This window comes from Ochotona princeps, chromosome 3 (assembly GCF_030435755.1).
Source record: "Ochotona princeps isolate mOchPri1 chromosome 3, mOchPri1.hap1, whole genome shotgun sequence".
NCBI classification, from domain to species: Eukaryota; Metazoa; Chordata; class Mammalia; order Lagomorpha; family Ochotonidae; genus Ochotona; species Ochotona princeps.
The window spans coordinates 87,751,648-87,775,848 of record NC_080834.1 but is presented as its reverse complement, the minus strand read 5'-3'; the positions used below and the strand labels follow the sequence as shown (position 1 = coordinate 87,775,848).

The 24,201-nt window shown below is 47.0% G+C and overlaps 1 pseudogene; it reads left to right on the top strand.

The window, feature by feature from the left end:
• The first annotated feature begins 20,084 nt into the window (after positions 1 to 20,084).
• Positions 20,085 to 20,510, top strand: LOC101526936 (uncharacterized; annotated as a pseudogene).
• Positions 20,511 to 24,201: the final 3,691 nt, after the last annotated feature.

The following is a 24,201-nucleotide window of genomic DNA, read 5'->3' as shown; positions in this document are numbered from 1 at the left end:
GGAGAAACAAATTGTCACTACAGAACCTAAGATCCAGTTTAACGTCTTAAATGAGTGTCCAGCAACGTGATATGAATCCGTCTCCCAGTATGACACCAGAACAAGTATACAGCCTCTTCTAGAATGTGTTCTTTCCAGAAAGGTTTCACTTGAACGCAACTGGCCTTGAGGGTTGGCTCCTCATTATCAAAAAGCACAGGGGTCAAAGGATGAAGGCGAACAGCATCGCTCTGGAATAATCAGACAAATGTTGGACAACGAAAATTCTGAAGCCAGCTCCTGTAAGTCAGTGGAGAGAAGGAAGAAAAAAACAAAGAAGCTAGACTGAAGGACTCTCCAGGGACAAGACAGCCAGGTGTAATGCAAGGTCTTCGGCTGAATTTCATCTGAATGAAGCAGAAAATACATTTTGAGATAATCAGTGCAATTGAACTATAACATAAATATTAGATGAGATTAGGAGGTTGTTATTAGTGCTTTTAAATATTTATTTATTTATTTTTGGAAATCAGGTTGACAGAGATCGAGGGAGAGAGAGAGAGAAAGATCTTCCATCTACTGGTTCACTCCCCAGATGGCCACAATAGCCAGCACTGAGTCAAGCTGAAGTCAGGAGCCAGTAGCTTCATTTAGATCTTCCATGTGGGCCAGGGGCCCAAACGCTTGGGCCATTCTCTGCTGCTTTTCTCAGGCCGTTCCTAGGGAGCTGGATCAGAAGTGGAGCAGCCAGCACAGGAGCCAGTCCCCGTGTGTGGTGCTGGCATTGCAGAAGATAGCTTTGGTTACTGTATCACAAAGGTGCCTCCTGCTATTACGTATTCAACTGTGATAATGCTTTTGGGTTATAAAGCAAATTTTTTAAAACTACAAATAGAAGTAAAATATGTATAAATTTTTTGAACTACACTATCAAATACACACAAATTTCAAAAAGCAAAAACAAAAAAATTGTGCCTCATAGGCCAATATTTCTTTTCATTATTTATTTAAAATTAAAATGAGACCATGAGCCACAATAAGATTGTCTAAGCTTCAGCCTGTCTGATTCCCTTCTGGTAAAAGGCAAATTAATTCAGCTTTTCCGGGAGCCAATTTGTTACCCTGAGAATCTTTAAAATATTCATGGGAAATCTTAAATTTAGCCTTCCTTTGCTGGAAATGTATACTGAAGAAGCAATCAGAGACAATGGAACATGCACAAATTTATATATATGTGTATTATTCATAATAGCAAAGAATTGGAAATTATCAAAATGTTTAAATCACTAAACATATCACAATATAATGTAACTGAAAGTTGTGTCAAAAATGATTTAAAAGACGAAGAAATGCTCATAATAAAATGTTAAGTGAAAAATCAGTATAGTCTACCTGTAATTCTATTTTTTAAGAATTTATGGTGGGCCCTGTGCAGTAGCCTAGTGGTAAAGCCCTTGCCTTGCAATGTGCTGGGACCCCATATGGGCACCAGATTGTATGCCAGCAGCTGCTCCACTTCCCGTCCAGCTCCTTGCTTGTGACCTGAGAAAGCAGTAGAGGATGGCCCAAAGAATTGGGACCCTGCACTTTGTGTAGGAGACCCAGAAGAAGCTACTGGCTCCTGGTTTTGGATTGGCTCAGCTCTGACCATTGCGGTCACTTGGGCAGTGAAGCAGCAGACAAAAGATCCTGCTCCTCTCTGCCCCTCCTCCTCTGTATTTCTGACTCTCCATTTTTTTTTAATGCCATCCAGAACAAAAACAGAAAAAAAAAAAAAAAAAGAAAGAAAAAGAAAAACGTGGGTAAATGCTGTGTGGTGAATGGGCTGAGGAAGACAGAGCTATAAAAGCCCCTTTGTAAAATTACATGCTATTGTGGGGTGTGGGGTGGGCCGGGCTGCAATGTTCACCAGCTCATGCAAGGCCAAGGCGAGGGCTGGACTACGCCGGACACTGGCCTAAAGCCCAGTGGCATGTATGAGAACTGGGTCTGGGAGGGGATCAGGGGGAGAAACTTGGGAAGCTCCCCTGGTGAGTCAAAGCTTCCATTGGTGAACAGGTGGCCCAGACTTGGGGGTCGGACAGGCTGGGCAAAGTAGCTCCAACGGCTCGTCAATGTATGGAAAGGCGATGGAACGGGCGCACCGGGCAGTACTGAGCAAACCTTAGCCCACAAGTAAGACTGGAAACCTAGATGGAGCACAGGACATGCCCAGCTAGGTTCTTGCACTAACTGGTCTGTGTGAGCCACGGATGCCGAGCCACAGTGTCTAAGTCAGGGGTCGCGACAGGTGATGGGCTGTGCCAAGCTGAATCAGAGCAACCACTGGCTGGGAACAGGCCCGGTTGGGGAGCTAAGGAGACACCCTACCTGGGTGTAGGTTCCTACTAAGGGCCACACGAGCTAGAATGGGGCTGTGTTCTGGTCAGGATACAGTTGTAGTCTCCCTTGGCACAAGTATGGACTGGGACTTCACGCACCAGGCCAGGCCAGACTGCAACACCTGCCGGTGTTCTGGAGGACCAGGGTAGATGTGGGACGGACTAGGCTAGGTCTCAACCCCAACTAAGCCATGTATGAGCTATATGTGGGTATGGAGGAGCTGTGACTGGCCTGAAACCTCCAATAGCAAGAACCAGTTTGGGTTGAAGGCCAGTCAGGAAGAGCCACTGTTCCTGCTAAGACAGGAGGTGAACTGAGTAGGGTTGGCTCATGGAGCCCCTGGTATGCGCGAAATTTGGCATTGAGAGGGATTCTGATAGAGGAACCTGGGAAACTCCTCTGGCAGGACACAGACCCTGCAGGTAAATGCAAGAAGCATGCAGGGAAACAGCCCAGAAGAGGTCATGGAAAGTTTCCCACTGGCATACATTTGGCATGGGTCGGGGGCAGACCAGACTGAATCAGTTCACATCACCCACTGGCAAATCCGAACGCCGGAACAGAGTGTGGGTCAAGCCACATTCGGCCGCGACAAAAGCAGTGCACAACACGGAATGCCAAGGTGAGGTTGCCTGTGCCAGATGTGACTGCAGCACCCAACCAGCACACGTGAGAATCAGGAAGGGAGGGGGCAGAGTCGGCAGGGGAATACAGAGTGGGTCCCTTGCTAGACAGCTACTCCCACTGGAGAGCGTGAGTGGGAATGGGGGTAGACCAGACTAGGCAGGGTTACAACACCTGTGGGCCTCATGTGGACCAGATCAGGGAAAAACCAGGCTGGGCTGATTATTCCTACTGGTGCAATCTACAATTAGAGTGGGTGAGGGTTGTTGGGGCTTAGCCACAGCATCAGCTGGCAGAAGTTGACACTGGGGGCTAGTTCTGTCAAGTTACACCACAGAACCACGTGGAGAGTGCATAAACCAGGATTGAGAGAGACCTGGGAGGGAAATAGTGGGCTCTTCCCTCTTGGGTTACCACCCCCCACGGAAGGGCATGAAAACTAGGACAGGGGCTGGGGTAGCTAGTCAGACACCCAACAACATCCATGAAGGCTGGATAGTTTAGCTGGTTAGATGGAACAAGGTTTTAATACCTACTGACATGTATGAGAGCAGAAGGGAATGTGGGTCAGACTGGACTAGTCTGCCATACATACTGGCAAACCAGGGTGGGGGGCGGGCCTGGTGGGGGTTATTGTGGGTCGCTCCGACTAGGCTGCAGCTCCCACTGGTTTATGTGAGGGCCAAGTATGTGCTGGGCTGAACCAGGCTGGACTGCAAACACCCATTGGTTCCAGTGGAAGACAGGGATGGAAACAGAACCAACCCAGCAATTACAACCACTGCTGATCGGGGCAATGGACCCTGTGCTTGCTAGTACATACAAGAATCTGGTCTGGGAATACCTCAGAGTTTCTTTGGGGATTCCCTCCAATCAAGCTTCTGGACTCAAAATCCTAAGCAAGAAAAGACAGAGGACAGAACAAGTCAATCAACCATCTCAGCTATATGTTGGCAATGAAAATACTGAGCAAACGGAGACTCTATGATGGACTACGTCAATCAGTGGATTCTCCAACGACCTCATTGTGCTTGGAGTGGTGAGAGTGGCAGCAATTCATAACTGTTGAACTATCAAAACCACTTGAGCAAGATCCTTGGAGCATGCCACACATCTGGGACCTGGGGTGGGTTTCTTCTTTGGTCGAGTACCTAGAATTAAGTCTCACCTTTGCTTCTGATCCAACTTCCTGCTAATGTGCCTGGGAGGCAGCAGAGGATGACCCAAGGACTTGAATCCCTGCTGCCAACCTGAGAGACCCATATGGAGTTCTTGGCTCTACTTGGCTTTAGCCTGCCTCAGCTCTGGCTTTAGTGGACATTTGGGAAGTGAAAGCAGCAGATGAGAGATCTCTCTCTCTCTCTTCCTCTTTCTCTGTCATTCTACCTTTCAAGTAAATAAATATATCAAATTTAAAGAACAAATACAATACAGTGGCTTCTTTAAACATTACAAATCCTGCCAATAAAATATAAATCCCAGGATTTTACAGTGTCATTTTAAATGCTTGCCTGTTTGGTTGCAAAAGTCCAAATGCCATATTAATGTTCTCATATATTTCAGAAACAGAATCTCACATCATACTCTCCAGATAGTCAGATTAACATAATTTTACTTGTGAGGAATCAGAGCACGGAGTCTTGTTCTTGGTGAGACTCACAAAATGATTCAGAGGCAAACATGAGTCTAAAATCCATCACTCCATCTTATTTTTCAATTATCTGTCCAATCCTTTCACATCTCAATTCACTCCCCACCACAGTCTCATTTACTGGAATAAAGAGTCAGTTAGTATTCATAGGTTTTACTCAAACCCATAAATATGTAAGTTCATGAAAGAATGGAACAATGGCACATTGGCTATAAATTATTTCTTGTTCCTGTTTACAAATGTTTTAATTACAGTCTACTTCTTGGCCATAGGAAAAATGACTTGGAAATGATTTTCCTTCCAACCAAAACTCAGTAAGCAATATGTTTAGTATAGTGGTGCCTGCACCAAGAGAGAGACCTCAATGTGACATTGCCGCTGTAATCTTAGGGAATACACACACACACACACACACACACACACACACACACACACACACCAGGTAAGCTGCAAGGAAAAGACTTTAAACTTTTATTACAGGAGGCTTTAGGTGAGGGAAGTTCTCTCCATTCAAAATACACTTCCCGAACTGCTATAAATATATCTATCATTTTCTCACCACCTCTATGCGACAGTGACCTTGTTGGTAGATGGAAGAGAGAACAGTCTATTGCTCAGAAATGAGGAGTCAATTGTGTGGTATGGCAATCCTCTGCTTTCACTCTTTCCTGCGTTCTTGGAAATGCTGCTGTTAACACTGAGAAAAATTATTTTTAAAATATCTGTGAACATTTATAATGTGCTAATGACTTTGCACTCATTTCTTTTTTTCTAACAACCCAATGCATTAGGCTTATTATTATTTCCCCAGAGGGAACCCAAGCAGGACAGCGGAAGAAAAGTGAATACAGACAAAATTCAAGACCAGAGAGGACCCAGAGATGGGGAAATACAAACAGCAGGAAAGCAAAAGTCAGGTAAAGTAAGACCAACTTATGATGAAGCGGTCAAGGTGTTGAGTAGCCAGCCAAAAGGTCATTAGGAAATCCAAGGAGCAAAAATGGCCTCTCCTACCTAGAAAGCTGTCTGTACAATGCTTGCTGTGAGGGCCAGCAACGTGGCATAGCAGGTAAAACTATTACCTGTGTTGTAACAACCCGAGGGGGTGCTGCTGGTTCAAGTCCCAGCTGCTCCACTTACGATCCAGCTCACTGATAATGTGCCTGGGAAAGCAGCAGAAGATGACTCAAGTGCTTGGGTCCCTGTACCCACGTCACAGACCCAGAAGAAGAAGCTCTTGGCTTTGTTCTGGCCCAACCTCAGCCCTCTGGGAAGTGAACCAGCAAATGGAAGAACTCCTTCTTTGTATTTCTTTCTCTGTAACTCTGCCTCTCAAATAAACAAAACGATTTTTTCAAAAAGTATCTTAACAAAGCCTCCCCATCCTAAGGATAAAAACATTTAATTTTTAGATTTGTTGGTTTTTATTGTAAAGGAAACTTTACAGAGGAGAGAAAGATCTTCCATCTACTGATTTTCTCCCCAAATGACTGCAATGACCACTGGTTCACTGCCCAACTAATCACAATGGCTCTGGCTGGGCCAGGCCGAAACCAGGAGCCTGGAACTCCATCCGGGTTTCCCATAAGCTCTCTACTGTTTTTCCAGGTGCAATAACCGGGAACTGGATTGGAAGTGAAGCAGCCAGACTCAGAATGGGTACTCTGATATGGGATGCCAGTATCATAGATTTGGGCTTTCCCCAATGTGCTATAATGCCAGCCCTCCAAACCCTTTAGTTTTCACATAAAGCTTTATTTATTTGTTTGAAAGGCAGAGCTTTGTGGATCCCAAGTAACTCTGGGTTGGAGGCACAGGCGCTTACACTCCCAGCTGCATGGCTGCAGCTGGAGGAGCTTAGGCCGGGTCAGGCTTGAGGCTTGGGATCCTAGCTCCATCCACTGCTGCCAGGTGGTGGGCAGATCTTGAGCTAGTCTAGGTTTGAGGCTCGAGAATTTTCTCTGTCTATAGCACCATGCTGTGGGTAGATCTTGAGTGGGTCTAGGCATACTTGGCATCTTGGCCCTGCCCACTGCCGCCATGCTGTGGGCAGTTCCCAAGTAAGTTGGGGCTGGAGGCATGGGTACTTTCTCAGCTGTGTAGCTGCAGCAGGGGGAACTTGGGGCCAGGCAACCTGGGAGCCCAATGGTGCTGGGCAAAACCCCCGGGCTGCCTGGAGGTGTGCTCTGGGGACTTGGGGGTGTGAGGTTACAGGTAGTGTGGGGAATGGCACAAGTGGGGATGAGCAGGGACCTGAGGTTTCATGCACAGGTGAGGAATGACTTCTCTGGGACTTCCATGGACAAGGTGACTCTACTTGAAGGGCTAGAACATGAAACCCACCAGAGAGCATCAGAAGAGAGTGGGGACTGTGGCCTGAACAATGAAGCTAACAAATACATATTTGAGTGAGTCAGGTCTGGGGGTAGAATCTGTGGGCGGTACGTGGGCTCACCCATGTGGAACAGCAATCTCCATTGGCATGCACAAGATCTGCGGCTGGGAGCTAAGGAGATGCCCTGGCTGGGCTGGAATGCCTGTTGGTGAGCTCGAGAGCCAGCATCAGGGCATTGTGCTGGGCTGGACCTTGGCACGGCTGTGGGCCAGGTCTGGGGAGTGCCAGACTCTAGCACCCACTGGTACTCATGAGAATCAGGGTAGGTGTAGAACAAGCTGAGGTAGGTCTCAGCTCCTGCTGATCCATGTGAGAGCTGTGTCTGGGCACAGACCAAATGTGGTTGGGCTGCAGCACCCAACAGTAAGAAAGGGATGGGCTGGTTGGGCAAGGACACCATTCCTGCCAGGACAATAGGTGGACAAAGTCAGCCTGGGCGAAGGACCCACTAGTGTGTGTAAGATCTGCTACTGGAAGGAGACCAAATGAGGAGTTTAGAGAATTTCTTCTTTCAGGTTGCAGTCCCTATAAGTAATTGCAAGAACCAAGCAAGCATCAACCCAATCCAGATCAGGTTACAGTACCCACTGCCATACGTGGCTCAGGTCTGGGGCTAGCCAGACTAGGCCAGTTCCTAATATCCACTGGCAAATCTGAGAACCAGAATGAGGTGCAGGAGGGATTGAGCTGGGTCCTATCACCAGCCAATTTACACTGAAGCTGGGATGGGGGACTGAAGCAACTGCTGGTAGATGCCAAGGTGAGATGAGCCATGCCAGTCTGGAGGCAGTAGGTGCAGGATCCATAAGCCCCAAGGACAGAGGGGCCCTTCGGTCCACCTGCAAGGAGGGTGCCGGATCCATGAGCCCCAGGGGTGGCTCCAGGTCCCGGGTCCCACCAGCATGGTAGGTGCTGTGTCTGCAAGCCCAGGGGGGTAAGGGGTTTGGTGGGACTTAGGTCATATGGCCCAGAACTTTCAGCCCCTCTGTAAGGTGGGTGCTGGATCCATGAGCCCCACTGGTGGGGGGTCCAAAGGGACCTGGGTCTTTTGGCCAAGGTCCATAAACCCACCTATGAGATCTGATCCTCCTCAATGTAAAGGATGGAGTGCTGGTGCACAAAGAGGACATCATAGCCCATTGGGTCCTGCAGAGGACATCTGGTACCACAGCAGAGAATGGAGAACAGAACATATGGACAACTACCCCAGCCAAATGATGACAGCAAATATCTGGGCAGCCAATGGATATTGAAAGGGATTCCTCATCCATAGATTAGTAAGATTGACAGCATTTCAGAACTATCGCATCCACTTTGGGAGAACCTTCAGAGCATGCGCCATATTGTGATCCTGGGTTGGTATCGGGTGGCTTTTCCCCATCCTTGGGCACTGGGATGATTGGGAGGTTGGGTATGGCCTTTCCCCTTATCTCTCTCCTCCCCCCAGAAATGGGAAGAAGAAATAAAAAGTTTGGAAACAATGATCACACCCACTTCTCCCTAACCCTAGACCCTAACCCCCCAACCCCCCGCCCCATCAACTATGTAAACAGTATCTAATAATAATAATAATAAGAAGAAGAAGAAGAAGAAGAATCACCCAGAACCAAAATAAAAGAAAGGCAGAGTTACAGAGTTAGAGAAGGATCTTTCATCCACAGGTGAAATGATCCCACAAATGGCTGCAATGGTCAGGGCGAGACCAGGCTAGACCGAAGCCAGGAACCTCCCCTGCCCCTTGATTCTCCCACCTGGGTGGCATGGATCCAAAGCATTCAGGTCCTCTTTCACTGTTTTCTCAGTCCATTAGCATGGGGCTAGATCAGAATTGGAGCAGCCAGAACACAAATGGACGCCAATATGGGATGTTAGTGGCTCAGACAGTAAAAGCTTTTTTTAGTTTCTTAAAGTGGATTTCTTTTCTAAAACCCATTCTGACAAACGCACTGCTTTATAAAGAAAAGTGCCACTGTAACCACAAAAAATGAGATGAACCTTCCTAGCAAGAATTCATAGGTGGCATTCATGGGAAATAGAATTAACAACCAGAATGTCACTTAGTGAGCAGGCTGTCAGAGCCCCAGGTGCAGGGTCATCTTGTATGAGATCAGCTCCCATGCAGGCAGCAGCCTGCGAGGACTCCTCCCTGGGAAGCAGGAGAACTGAGCAGTTACTGAGCATCTCTGAAGGAACCTTGGGTGGTACAAAGGAACAGTATAATTTAGTTCCTATCATTGACTTGTAGAGTCTGAGGCTCCAGGAGGTTAACCAGACTGGCCAAGCTCACACAAGGAATAAGCAGTTGAGTTTAGAGTCAGAGCAATTCTCCTCTTGAACAGTTTGTCATTCAGGGACTAAAACACCTGCAGCCAGAACTGCTATCCTTTGTCTTTCGGAGCCTAAAGGCCAGTTTTATGTATCCACTTGGGTGGGTTATAGTGCCCAAACGTCGCTAGTAGACTGGATGCTTCTGTGAGGGTGTTTTTTTGGGCAAGAAGAACATTTAAACATTTTTAAAGATGTATTTACTTTATCTGAAAGGCAGATTTACAGAGAGGAGAGATTGAGATCATTCATCTGCCTATTCACACCCCAAATGGCTATAACAGCTGGAGCTGGGCCAGTCTGAAGCTGGCAGCCAGAAGCTTCTTTCAGGTTTCCCACATGGGTGCAGGGGTCCAAGCCCTTGAGTCATCCTTTGCTGTTTCCCAGGCATAGTAGCAGGGAGCTGAATTGGAAGTGGAGCAGCCAGGACATGAACTGATGCCAGTGTTGTGGGTGGTAGCTTAACACTCTGTCTTAGCGCTTGCTCCTGGGATATTTAATTTTGGAGAACCATATAACTAAAATAGATTACCTTTCATTAAGGTGTGTGGGCCTCATGTCAGCTAGTTGAAATGTGGAAGAGAACAAAGGCTGACATTCCAAAGGCCAGAGGGAATCAGCCAGCAGTGGCTTTCAGATTTGAGCTGCAACATTGCCGCTCCCAGGGCTCTCCCAACCCCTGCTACAGATTTTGGATTTGGCAGCTTCTGTAATATCTTGACCTGATTCCTTAAAATGAATCTCTAGATATATACACATGCATGATGATTTCTCTGGCTGGAGAATCCCCACTTCATGGGCAGTGATGGATAACTGCTACTACGGCTCTGTTTTTCTGGGCTGTACTATTTAGGGCTGTTCCTTTGGGCATCTCACGTTCAAAGAAAAGAACACACCACACCACAAAGTAGAATATGTTGTTAAAAAAGAAAAACCTCCCTCCCGTTGTATATGAAATCTCATTAGATTCCATTTTGGTGGATAGCTTTCCTGACCTTGTCCTCAGATTCCAGCTTACTCAGTGTCTCCAGGAGAGGGAATATATAAATTAACTAGGGTATTAACGTGTCGTCCTTTAACACCAGTGGTAATAAGCACAAATTCTGGACCTATATTCTTCAGCACGATTGCAAATCTCTGTAACCTCTACCCAAATACAAATGTCATGGATACACCTGCAAGTGCCAGCGAGGAGATGCTAATTTGAAAACTTATATTGGCTGTAATTTGTGTGAGAATGGTGAACTGAATCGCAAATCAAGCTAAAGGTGTGCTGATACTCCTTATTAACATGTAAAGTTGTTGGGAAGGCTTTGGGGATGTTGAGCAAGGCTGCAATCTTGTATCATTCAGGCCATCACCCAGGCCTACTTTTTAAAAGTGATTTATTGATTTATTGGTAAGGCAGAGTTACAGAGAGAGAAGGATAAAAAGAGAGAGAAAAGAGAATCTTTCATTCGTTAGTTAACTCTCCCAACAGTTGCAATGACCCGAGTTGGGCTGGTCTGAAGCCACAATCAACAGCATCATGGCTCTTCATGGCAGGGCCAAGGGACATCCACTGCTGTTTTCTCAGTGTATTAACAGGAAACTGGACTGAAAACGGAACAGCTGAGACTCAAATCAGCATCCATATGGATGCCACAGCACCGATTCCTTGTGCTTTATTTTGAAATGCCTTCCTTACTATGGATAACCAAGAACTCTTTCAGAGGGAAAAGAGCAAACAGACAGTACTTTTTAAGATTTATTTATTTTTGATGATTTTTTACATAATTGATTAGGGTGATAAGGCTCAAAGGTTACAGGTGGGTGGATGAGACCATTATTTCCACACTCTCTTGTTCCTTCCTGTGTCTGGGGAAGAAGGAAGGGAAGGGGAGAAGCCCCATCCAGCCTCCTGACCATCCCAGGGTCCCCGATGTGGAGTATGCTCCAAGGGTTTTGCTCAAGAGTTTTCAATAGTTCAACAATTCTGTATTGTTGCTGATCCTGCCACTCCAAGCATGATGAAATTTTTCCAGAATCCACTGGTTGATATAATCCACCTTAGAGTCTCCATTTGCCCAGATACTTGCTAGCAACACTTGACTGGGTAGTTGATCAATTTGCTCTGTCCTCTGTCCTCTGTTATGGTACCAGTTGTCCTCTGCAGGCTCCAATGTGCTGCCATATCCTCCATGTGCACCTGGATATGCTATCCACTGCTCTATCTAAGCCACTGAGGAGACCCAGCTCTGACATATACACTCCAGTTAGAACTGGAACCCACAATTCTCTCCATGGTTGAAGTTCTGAGTTCAGCAGTTCAGTTGGGGGAATTCCCAAAGAAACTTTGTCTGAGGTGATCCCAGACCTGACTCTTGTGTGTGCTTGCCAATTCAGGGTCCGGCATAGTCCATCACCCCAGTCAGCTTATGCACATGCTGATGATTGCCATTGCTGGGTCAGTTTGGTCTTCAGCCCTGTATTCTACACAAACCCATGGGTGTTGCAGCCCAACTTTATCCTTCCCACCACACACACGGCCCTCACGCAAACCAATAAGAGCCTAGTCAGAGCGACCCACAATAACACCCACAAGACCCACTCCCTACCCTGTTTCCCATGCCTGCCAGTATATAGAGTGGACTGGTCAAGTCTGTCCCACATCCCATTCAGCTCTCATATATGTCAATAGGCATTGAAGCCTAGTTCAACCCAACCAGTCCCACTATCCAGCCCACACACGTGCTGACAGGTGCCACTCTCTGTCTAGCCATGCTTGCCCCAGTCCTGGTCCTCAAGCTCACCAGTCGGAGTAGCAACCCAAGAGGGAGGTGGCCACTGTTTCTCTACTAGGCGCACTCCCAAATCTTGCATTCTGCAGGTGGTTGTGCAATTTAACTTGACAGAATTTTCCTGCCATGCCAGCATCTGCCAGCTGATGCTGTGGCAAAACCCAACCAACCCACACCCACTCTGGCTTATGCATGCACCAGTAGGAACAGTCAACCCAGCATGGCTTTCCCCTAATCTAGCTCACATGAGGCCACCAGGTGTTATAGCTCTGCCCAGCCTGGTCTGCCCCATTCCAACTCTCTTGCTCACCAGCGGTATCGGTGGTTCAGCAGGTAAGCCCTATGCAGTCCCCTTTCCAGATATGCCCCCTTCCCCCTGGGTCTCATGTGTATTGTTTGGGTGCTGTGGCCCAGTCTAGCATGGTCTGCCTCACATCAGCATTTGCCAGTGGGTGCTGTAGCCTGGCTGGGCTCAGCCCACCCCCAGTTCCAGCTCACGCTGGTCAGGGCTATAGTCTAACCCAGCCCAGCTGGCCCCCAGTTCCAGCCCTTATGTGAACTTGCTTGTGTTGCAGTCCAACCCAGCCTGACTCACATTGCATTGTGGTGCTCAGATTCACCAGTGGGTGATATGAACTGGCCCAGCCTGGTTCTCTCCCAACCTGTGCCATATGTATGCAGGTGGGTACCATTCCCTGGCCTTGTCTGGGCTGCTGCCTGTTGTGGTTCTTGTGCTCACCTGCAGGGACTGTGCCCCAACAGAGGAGTTTCCCAAGTTCCTCCATCAGAACCTCTCCCAATGCCAAATCTCACGCCTGTCAGTGGGTACTTGGGCCAGCCTTACTTAGTCCACTTCCTGTCCTAGCAGCAACAGTGGCTTTTCCTGATTGGCCTTCAATGATTCCAGTTCTTGTTGGGTGCTACAGCCCAGTCAAGCCTGGTCCACACCCAGATACGGTTCACATATGGCTCAGCAAGGGCAGAAACCTAGCCTAGTCTATCTTACACCTACCCTGGTTCTCACAAGAACCAGTGGGTGCTGGAGTCTAGCTCAGTCTGGTGCACCCCAGACCCAGTCCACACTTGTGCCAAGGCAGACTGCAGCCATGTCCAGACCAGACAGCAGCCCCCACTGTGGTCCTCACACTCAGCAGTGGGACCCACAACCCAGCCAGGGTGTCCCCTTTGCTCCCCAGCCAGACCTGTTCCCAGCCACATCTTGTGTGTGCCAGTGGTTATTCTGACTCAGCTTGGCATAGTCCCTCACCTGTCTTGGCCTTTGCCTTTGAATGCTGTAGCTTGGCCTCACCTGGCTTTCCCCATCCCTGATCATGCAAACCTGTAGGTGTGACAGCCTAACCCAGCATGACCTGCTCTCCAGCCTTGTTTCCTTACTTACTGGTATGCTAAGGTTTTCTCGGCCTTGCCCAATCTGCCCCCTTCTAAAACCAACCCACACACTTGCCATCAGTTGGAGCTGCCTTGCCCAGCCTGCCGACTCCCAGGCCTGGACCATGTGCTCACCAGCAGAAGCTATGACCCTGTAGGGGAGTTTCCCAAGTTCCCCCACTTGGCCACTCCCAGATCCAGATCTCATGCATGTCAGTGGGCACTTGGCCCTTGTCCAGTATCACCTGCTCCTCCATCTTGGTCTAGTATGAGCTGGTAAATGTTGCAGCTGGGCCTGCCTCACACCCTATTTTAGGATGCACATGAAGGTGCTGCAGCCTGGACCTGCACAGACTATTCTCGATCCCCGTATGCATGAGTGTTGGCAGGTTCCATGGTCACACCTAGCTCAGCCCATCACTACCACAATTCTTGAGATAACCAGCAGGACTTATATTTCCACAGGGTTTGGCCCACATACTCCCCACATAATCTACCTCTGGACCTGGTTCTCTTGCATGCTGGTTAGTGTCATGGCCCTGCCTAATGTCACCTGTCCTGTTTCAACATTCAGTCACGTACTGGTATCTAGGTCTGCTAGACAGGCCCCCAGCCCTAGCTTTTACATGGACTGGCAATGTGGTAGTCAGCAATGTTCCATGCTAATAAGCCCAACTCAGGATTCCCATGTGGGCTGGTGAATGAGTCTGACCCATACAATTCTTCCAGTCTCTCCCCTCCAAACCACCAGGTCTCAGTCCCTTCGCTTACCGACAAGTACAGTGGCCCTGTCATTGGGTGTCACTCAGGATTCATTCCTCACCTACTTGTACAGTGGTGTTATCCATGGATGTCCCTTGTCAGTAATTCCACACTTCAAAGACCCCAGAGCTTGCTGCCAGATGGCCAGTGGGAAAAGCCTGGCACCGTTGGTGCTGTGGCCACGCACAAGCCCAGGTTTCACCCACTGCTTGGCAGCAGCGGACAGGGAGTTAGTATCCCCAGTAGGGAACCTGGCTTGGCATGGGTTCTCCCAGCCACAGACACTCACACCTCTGAGCAGACTTACCTAGCAGCTGAACTTATCAGGTAGCTGGATCAAAAGAGGAGCAGCTAGGACTCAAGGAAATGCCCATAGGGAATGTCAGCAACATAGGCAGAGGCTTAACCTGTCATGCCACAGCACCAGTCCCAATATATAAATCTTCAAAAAAATAAATGTATATTGCAAACCTTCTGTCAAACAACAAGGCTACAGTGAGAGTGCTTCTGACTGTGCTAAAATGAAATTTAAAGTTTGCTGTGGTGTTAAAACTGTTGAAACCGATGCGTAAATTTTTAGAATACACATTTTCCATGAACTTTTGGAAGACTTCTCAAGAATGCCCATGTTTTAATAAGGTAGAATGAAGGTCAGGCATGATGGCTCAATTGACTAATACCTTGCAAGTGCTAAGGTTCCATATGGGTACTTGCTGATATCCCAACTGCTCTACTTCCGATCCAACACCTTGTTTATGGTCTAGGAAAGCAGTGAAGGATGGCCCAAAGCTTGGGACCCTGCCACCCACATGGGAGAGGTGGAAGAAGCCCCTGGCTCCTGGTTTTCAGATCGGTTCAGCTCCAGCCACTGTAGTCACTTAAAATGAAGATGAAACCAGAAATTACTGAAAAATAAATGATGCAGTCATGAACAAAACCCAACCGATTATTTGAAAGGTTCATGGGAGGGATGAGTGCTCATGGTCCTGGGTCAAAGAGGCAAGCAGAGCACAAAAAAGCCATCCTCCCATGAAGAAGGGAGACATCACTAGACTATCAGACAGGTCAAAACTTGTGGAGAATCATAGAAATGAGGATCACACCACATGCTGTAAATGCAAATGAGAGAAGCCAGAACTGTGGTGTAGTAAGCTAAGCCCCCACCTGAGGCGCCATCATCCCATATGGATGCCAATTTGAATTTCAGCAACTCCACTTTCAATCCAGCTCCTTGATAATGGCACAGGAAAGCATTGAAGGATGACTTAAGTATTTGAGTCCCTGAACCAACATGGAGAACTCAGAAGAAGCTCTGGCTCCTGGCTTTGGATTGGCTCAGCTGCTGCTATCGCAGTCATTAGGAGGAGTGAATGAACAAATGGAAGATGTCTTTCTCTCCTTCTCTCTGTAACTCTGCCTTTCAAGTTAAATAAATAAATATAAATAAATAGTTTTTAAAAGCAGCTGCAGTAGAAAATATCTGAAAGAACCAAACTATCAAAGTCGTCTACAGAAGTAATAGAACATCTAGGTGAACCAGTAATAATAATAGTAATAATAATAATAATAATAATAATAATAGAATCAGGGATCAAAAATTGACTCCTCTCCAAAAAGGCATTAGGACTACAAGAGTTTAAAAGCCTTATATTTATCAATAGTCTTTGCTGTAAGCAAAGCTGTACAAATAATGCCAAGAGTTTTTCTATACATATATAACTATAATAAAAATATCAAAAGCTGATAAATTAACCTTGGAGCAATAGCAACAACAACAAAGAAAACCCTACAAACGTGAAGAATGTTACTAGCTTTCCATTGATGCTCTCTTCCTGTTTGAGGGAATTCAATCCAGGATCCTGCTAGACTGCATTCATAGTCCTATCTTCTTAGTTCCCAGGCTGTTAGATTTCTTCCATCATTTGTTGCTTTTTCATTAACTGTGATATGGTTGAAAAGTGCTCAACGCCTATTTTGTAAACTGCCCCTCACTTGGGTTTGTCTGATGGTTTAGATGGAGGTTAGATGGAGGTTATGTGCGGGGTGTGTGTGTGTGTGTGTGTGTGTGAAAACTACGTTTTGTAGTTCTGCACGCCTCCTACCCTGATGGGAATGACGCATTCAGGGGTCTTCTTACCGGTGCCTTTTTACTACCTCAACTGTTCTGGCTCTGAAAGCCTGCTGCTGGCTGCAGAGTATGGCACTCCCCATTTTCTTCGCTCTAGAAAACAAGCAAGCTTGACTTTAATTAAGATCAAGGGAGCAGTATCTGTTATTTTTTTTTTAACTTAAATGCTCACAGTTCATTTATATTCCTCTATTTCTAGTAAGCTATCATTATCAGACCTTAGAAAGGCTCTCTCCTGCCTGGCATTCACTCCACCCTTAGATAATTGCTTGCTGGCGTAACTAACATATGAAAGTACTTCAGAGAGATCATGAAAATCTGTAATGAAAGATAAGTTTAGTGCAAAAAATTTTTGGAAACTCATGCAGGTTTTTCATACTAAGCATTCTGCATAAACTTTCTGAAGTCCCCTTGTATGCATGAATTTCAATTTTTTTTTTCACCAAAACTAACCCTCTAAAAATTTCTAATGCAAGGCAGGGTTACACAGAGAGAGGAGACACACACACACACAGATCTTCCATCCATTGGTTTCCTCCCCAAATGACCCCAATGGCTAGGGCTGGGCCAGGCCAAACCTAGGAGTTGGGAGCTTTATCTGGGTCTCCCTTATAGGTGCAGGGCCCAAGCACTTGGGCCATCTTCTGGTGTTTTCTAAGGCACATTAGCCAGGAACTGGATTGGAAATGGAGCAACTGGGAAATGAATCAGGGCCCATACTTCATTTTTAAAAAGATTACTTTTTTTGTATTAGAGAAACAGAATGAGTGAGAGATATCTGGTAGCTCACCTCTAAACACAAACAGCATCCAGGACTAGGCCAGGCCAAAGTTATGAGGTAGAAACTCATTTGAGGTCAAGTTCTTGAGTCATTACCCACTACCTCCCAGGGAATACATGTTAGCAGCAAGTTGACATGGTACCACAGCCAGGATTTGAATCCAGGCACTCCAATACAGGATATGGGCATCTTCCCTTAGAGCTCACTGTCCTTGAACTCTTAAAAGCACCCTTGTATACATTATTAAATATGTACATATCTTCATGAAATACAGTATTGTAGTGTGGTATGTGTGCAAGCATTTTTTCTCCTGCATGAGTATAAGGTGACATTACATGAAGTCCCATGGGAAAATTGGGTCTGGTTTCTAGGGTTAAGCTGGCTACTTCTTTTGCTAGGTTTTGAGATGATGTGCTGATGAACTGACTATGCAACTTTATTGCATTTATATGGCTGCCAATGTCCTTTGGAATATGATTAGCTCTTTTAAGGATCATGGACCCTGATGATACTCAGCTCATAAATAATTAAATCCAATTAGTGCACCAGTCTGAACCAAACTGAGTTTATTTCACATTGTGATTCTCAGCGGAGGAGGCCTTACTTCACTATTTTTAATATGAGATGGCTACCACATTCCATCTTCATTTGTGTCCTAACAGAGATGATGAAAGAAGGGAAGTAAACATGCAGAATTTACCTTAAAGTGTGGTGTTTTACTAATTTGCAAAAACAATCTTTAAAATCTAGAGCAGTAGAGAGAATTGTATAAGGAACAAAATATTTCAAATTTTTTTCTGTAAGAATAAATTATGAAATAATATACACAAAGGCAGCCAAATACAATGAGATACGTCACCATGCCAATCCCTCAGCTTGAAACCTTACAAATGCAAGTGAAGGCACCGCCCTGAATCCACTCTTCTCCATCTTTCTACCTCCCAAATTGCTATTATCCTGAATAATAGCCTGACTTTGTTTTTGCTGCTTTATGTATGTACCCAAAATAATAGCATTAGTGTGCAGATTTTGACTGTTAAAAAATGATATCACACTCTAAGTGTTTTTCAGCAACTTTTCATTTTGCTGGAGATTTTTGCCTTGTTAATATATGTGATCCTACTCCAGCCAAATTCTGCTATCATTTATTTCACTGCTTGACTAAAATTAATTTTTGCTATGGCCACCAATACTGCTATGCACAGTTTTTTTCTTAACATGTATTTATTAGTTAGTTGGAAGTCAAAGTGACACAGAGAGAGAGAGAGAGAGAGAGAGAGAGAGAGAGAGAGAGAGATTTTCCATCTGCTGGTTCACTTCCCAAATGCCCACAATAGGCAAGGCTAGGTTGGGCTGAAGCTGGCAGGCAGAAATCCAGGTCCCCCACATGAGTGAAAGGGATCCCATTACTTGAGCCATTGTCTGCTGCTTCCCATGGTACACATTAGCCAAACTGCTGGAATGCGGAATGGAAACATGATTAGAACACAGGCAGTCCAATATGGATGCAGGTGTCCTAACCATTAGGCTGAACATCCTTGAAATGCATCCTTCTCTATCATATCCAGATGTGAAGACACAATGCAGTACGCATCCCTACTTCCAAATCAAAGATGGACTCCCAATAAAACTTATGGACATATCTAGACAAAGGGATGCTAGACTGTCTGATATTATCTGTACCAGCAATGTCGGGACATACTTAAAAACAGACTGATGGACTTATGACTGCTTATGAAGTACTATACTAATGTAATAAATTGGGGAAAATCAGTTGGGGGTGGGAATCTGGGGTGGGGGGTATCCCAGACCCTATGGAATTGTACCATAAAATTCAAAATGAAAAATATTAATAAATGCAAAAACAAACAAGAAATGCATCCTTTTGTACACTTGTGAGGGAATGTCTCTTAAATATGTGACCCCTTATTTAGAGATACAAAAGGCAAACCACTGGAACAATTGATCCTGATTTTTGGGCTGATTTCTACAACAGACTTAAGTTTAAAGAGAGCAAAACTGCAGCCTATTTGCCTAGATGTGTAAGAACCTAAACCACTGTTGGTAGAAGGTGTGATACTTCTGTGTGACAGTTCAGACAAACAGCCTTCATATTCCTTTAGCCATTACATTGTGTCTCTCAAATATGTTTCCTTCGAATTAAGATAATTTTAGTAATTTTGGGGGAAAAAAGCCTAAATTTGATCTTTTATTTTGATAGTGACACAGAAAGAAATATTCTACCTCCTGGCCTCCGTGAGCTTAGAGGAAAATTAAACAGAATTAGGAATTCAAAATGTTCAGAAACTGTGTCTTTCAACATTTTTCACAAAAGCTCTAAGGGTTGGGAAAACTTCCCATGTAGGCCAAGAATATACCTGGTAACCACGGTGTTGGCAAGGAGTGGGATTTATAAGCTTTTCGCCTTACGGTCTCTTATGACTACCACTTAGTATCCGTACCACTGCCAGCTTTCTTTAAAGATTTATTTGCCTTTATTGGAAAGGCAGATTTACAGAGAGAAGAGACAGAAAGATCTTCCATCTGCTGTTTCTTTCCCCAAATGGCTGCAAGGGGTAGAGCTGAGCCAATCTGAAGCCAGGAGTGAGGAGCCAGGAGCTTCTTCCAGGTCTCCCACACGGGTGCAGGGTCTCAAGGCTTTGGGCCGTCCTCCACTGCTCTCCCAGGCTACAAGCAGGGAGCTGAATGGTAAGTGGAGCAGCTGAGACATGAACCACATGGGATGCCAAACTTGGAGGTGGAAGATTAGTCAGTTGAGCCATTGTGCCTTGCTCCAGTGCTTTAAAAAAAAAAAAAAACCATTTGTTTCTACTTAAAAGGCAGATTTTTTACGGAGAGAGATGGAGAGATGACAAGAGAAGGTCTTTTGTCAGTCAGGTGGTCGAGCACTCAGACCCTAAAATGCAGATCTTTGTGAAGACCCTAATGGGCATGACCACCACCCTCAAGGTGGAGCCCAGCGACGCCATCAAGAATGTCAAAGTTAAAATCCAAGACAAGAAGGGCATCTCCTTCCCCAAGCCCGCACTCCCGGCCAGCAGTGTCTGATTTTTGCTGGCAAGCAGCTGGAGCAGGACTGCATACTGTCGGACTACAATATCCGGAAAGGTCCACTCTGCATGTGGTGCTCCGTCTGTGGGAGGCTTCATGGCGCTCTCCCTGCACCAGAAGTACTACTGCAATAGGATAATCCGGCGCAAGTACTACGACTGCCTGTACCCCCGTACCATCAATTACTCCAAGAAAAATGTGGCCACACCAACAACCCGAGCCCCAAGAAGAAGGTCAAATAAGCTAGCACCCTTACCCGCTACGAAGCCTCAGTAAAGCTTCCCTTTGGTTGACCTGAGCAGGAGAGAGAGAGACAGAGAGAGACAGAGAGAGAGAGAGAGAGAGAGAGAGAGAGACCGACGGCGAGAGCTCTAGGCTCATCTGTAGGTGGGAACCAGTAGCTTCTTCCTGATCTCCCACATGGGTGCAGGGGCCCAAACACTTGGGCCATCCTCCACTGCTTTCCCAGTCTGTAAGCAGGGGACAGAGTAGGAAGTGGAGCAGCTGGAACTCAAACAGGTGCCCATATGGATGCTGGTTCTAGCAGGCAGAGAATTAACCTCTGTGTCACCGTGCCAGCCCTCACCACTGATTCCACTAGCCCTGCTCTTCCTGCTTCTGTGGTTCCCTGCATTCAGTGGGAGTTTGCCACAAGCTCCTGCTCTGTAACCCCATGTACTTTCTGAGCTATGGCTACAGAGAGCTCACTGGGGCAGGAACTGCCTTAGGGTCATTTGAGCATGAAAGAAACTAAGGCACTGAGAGGGCAGGATCCTTGTCTGTGGTTTCACAGTGAACGGTTAGGATCCTGGAGCAAATGATTTGCCTGCCTGCTTGCCTTCCTTCCTTCTTTTCCTTCTTTCTTTCTTCTCCTCCTTCCTCTTTTTCTTTCTCTTCCTTCTTTTAAACATCTATTGATTATTTGAAAGACAGAGTTACAGAGAAACAGAGAGGGAGAAAGAAAGAGGGAGATCTTCTATCCATTGGCTTATTTCCCAGAATGACTTCCAGTGACCAGAACAGGGGGAGGCTGAAGCCAGGACCCTGGAACTGCATCCAAATTTCCTACTTACGTGCAGGGACCCAAGTTCTTGGACCACCTTCTGCTGCTTTCCTAGGTGCATTGACAGGGAGCTGGATTGGATGTGGAGTAGCCAGGAGTCAAACTGGTGCTTATATGGAACATGGTGTTGCATCTGTCCATATGGAATATGGTGTTGCAGCCGGCAGCCCTATATAGGAATTTTGAAACACACACTCACAGCTTCATTCAAATATGATTCACCTACTTAAAGCACAGAAAATAAATGATCTTAAATACCTGCAGATTGGCACAGCCATCAATGCAATGTAAGTTTTAGAACATTTTTATCTTTTCAAAACAAAGTTCTATATCCATTCCCCCATCTTCCTACAACCCAGCTCTAGGCAACCACTGATCCACTTCCTGTCCCTGTGTATCTGCCAGTTCTACACATTCCATTTAAATAGGAGCACACGGTTCGGGCCTTGGGTTTGGGGTCAAGTGCTGCTCCTCACAGTGTGGCGGCTGTGGGGGGTGCCCCTGCCGAGTCGGACCCAATGCTGGGGGCTCAGGCCAAAGACACTGCCGCAAGGCAGTGAACAAGTCCTTGGCCTCCCCCAGGGCAGCCAGTGCACCATGTGGTGCCAGGCTTTGCCTGCTGGCCACTCGGCGGCAAACTCTGGGGTTTTTTAAGATATGTTTGCTGCCTGGGGACACCCATGACTAAGTCCAATTTTAGTGTAGGCGAGTAGTGAATCTTGGGTGATTCCCAGTGATAGGGTCATGGAAGTTTTAGGCATGCGTGGGGACTGAGACCTGGTGGTTTGGAGGGAAGTACCCAGGAGACAATTACGGTTAGACAGATACACCAACCCAATTAGGAATACAGAAATGGCCTGTTTGCCTAGAACATCACTGATCGTCACACACTAGCCCACACCAATGCTATGGATGGGGGCCTCTTTGGCAGTGATGGGTACCATTACCCAACTGTTTGGTGGAGTGGTGGAGTGGTCACATCTGGCAGGGTCAAGACTCTATCCAGCATGCGAGAGAACTTGGTCTGGGGGTAGACTCTATGGGGTTGTGTGGGCCCAACCCTGTGGAAATACAAGTTCCCCCTGGTTAGCTCGCAAGCTGGGGTTGGGATGGACTAAGCTAGATGTGACCATGCCACCTGCCATCACACACGGGTGCAGGAACCCAAAACAGTCAGGGCAGGTCAAGGCAGCAGCACCTGAAAGTGCATCCTTTAACAGGATGTGGGGTGGGCCGTGCTGCCACTGGAAGGGGACAGAATGGGCAGGGCTGAACAAACCTTAACTCACAAGAAACAACAGAAATCAGGTTAGAGCACAGGTCATGCCAAGTAGGTCCTTGCACCTACTGATCTGCATAAGACAGGGATGCTAAGCCACAGCATCTAAGGGGACTGGACAAGAGAGGGGATCTACCAAGTTGAATAAGAGCAACCACTGGCCTTCACAAGATCTACGGCTGGGAATAGGCCCAGTTGGGCAGCTAAGGGGATACTCTAGCTGGGTTGAGTTTCCCACCAATGAGCGCATGGGCTGTAAATGGGGCTGCGTTCCGATCAGGATATGAGTGTAATCCCACTTGGCACAAGTGTGGACTGGGAATGGAAGCACCAAGCTGGGCCAGACCCCAACACCATCTGGTGCTCTGCAGGACCAGGGGAAATGTATGACAGACTAGGCTAGGTCTCAGCCCTTACTGAACCATGTGTAAGCTGTATGGGGGTATGGAAGAGCCATGGCTGGGTTGAAACAGCCAACAATAAGAACCAGATTGGGTTGAAGAACAGTCAGGAAACACCACTGTTCCTGCTAGGACAGGAGGTGAACTCAACAGGGCTGGCTCCTGGACCCACTGGTATGCGCAAAATCTGGCACTGGGAGAGTTTCTAATGCAGGAGCCTGGGCAACTCCTTTGGCAGGACACAGTCCCTGCAGGTAAGCGCAAGAAGCACAATAGGAAACAGCCCAGAACAGGCTATGGAAATTATCCCACTGGTATACACATGGCATGGATTGGGGGCAGACTAGGCTGAACCTGTTCACATCACCCGCTGGTGAGTCCGAGCGCCAGAACAGAGTGTGGGTCGAGCCAGGTTCGGTTGCGACACATACTAGTACACAATAAGGAACGCCAAGGTGAGATGAGCCGTACCAGATGTGGTTGCAGTGCCCAAACAGCACATGTGATAATCAGGGGGAGGAGGCAAAGCTGACAGGGGAATGTGGGCTCCCCTGCTGGACAACTACTTCCACTGGAAAGCGTGAGTCGGGATGGGGGCAGATCAGAATAGGCAGGGCTGTTACACCTGTGGGCCTCATGTGGGCTAGATAAGGGAAGGGCCATGGTGGGCTGACTGTTCTGACTGGTGCAAGCAAAAACCAGAGTGGGTGAGGGTTGGTTGGGCTAGCTGCAGTACTAGCTGGCAGAGGCTGGCACTTGGAGCTAATTCTGTCAAGTCAAATGCCAGAACTACCTGGAGAGTGCATAATCTGGGAGTAGGAGTGTGGCCTAGAAGGGAAATAGTGGGCACCTCCTTCGGGGCTACCACTCTCATTGGACAGCACAAACACCAGGACAGGGGCAGGGGTGGCTGTACAGAAGGGCACCTGCCAGTAGGTGTGTGGGCTGGATAGTAGGTTGGTTGGGTTGAGCTGGGCTTCAATGCCCATCGACATGTGCGAGAGCTAAACGGGATGTGGGACAGACTTGACAAGCCTGCAGTGCGTACTGGCAAGCATGGGAACCAGGGTAGGGGGTAGAACTGGTGGGGGTTATGGGGAGTCGCCCCAACCAGGCTGCAGCTCCAACTGGTTTGCATGAGGACCGAGTATGAAGTGGGCAGGATCGAGCTGGACTACAACACCCACTGG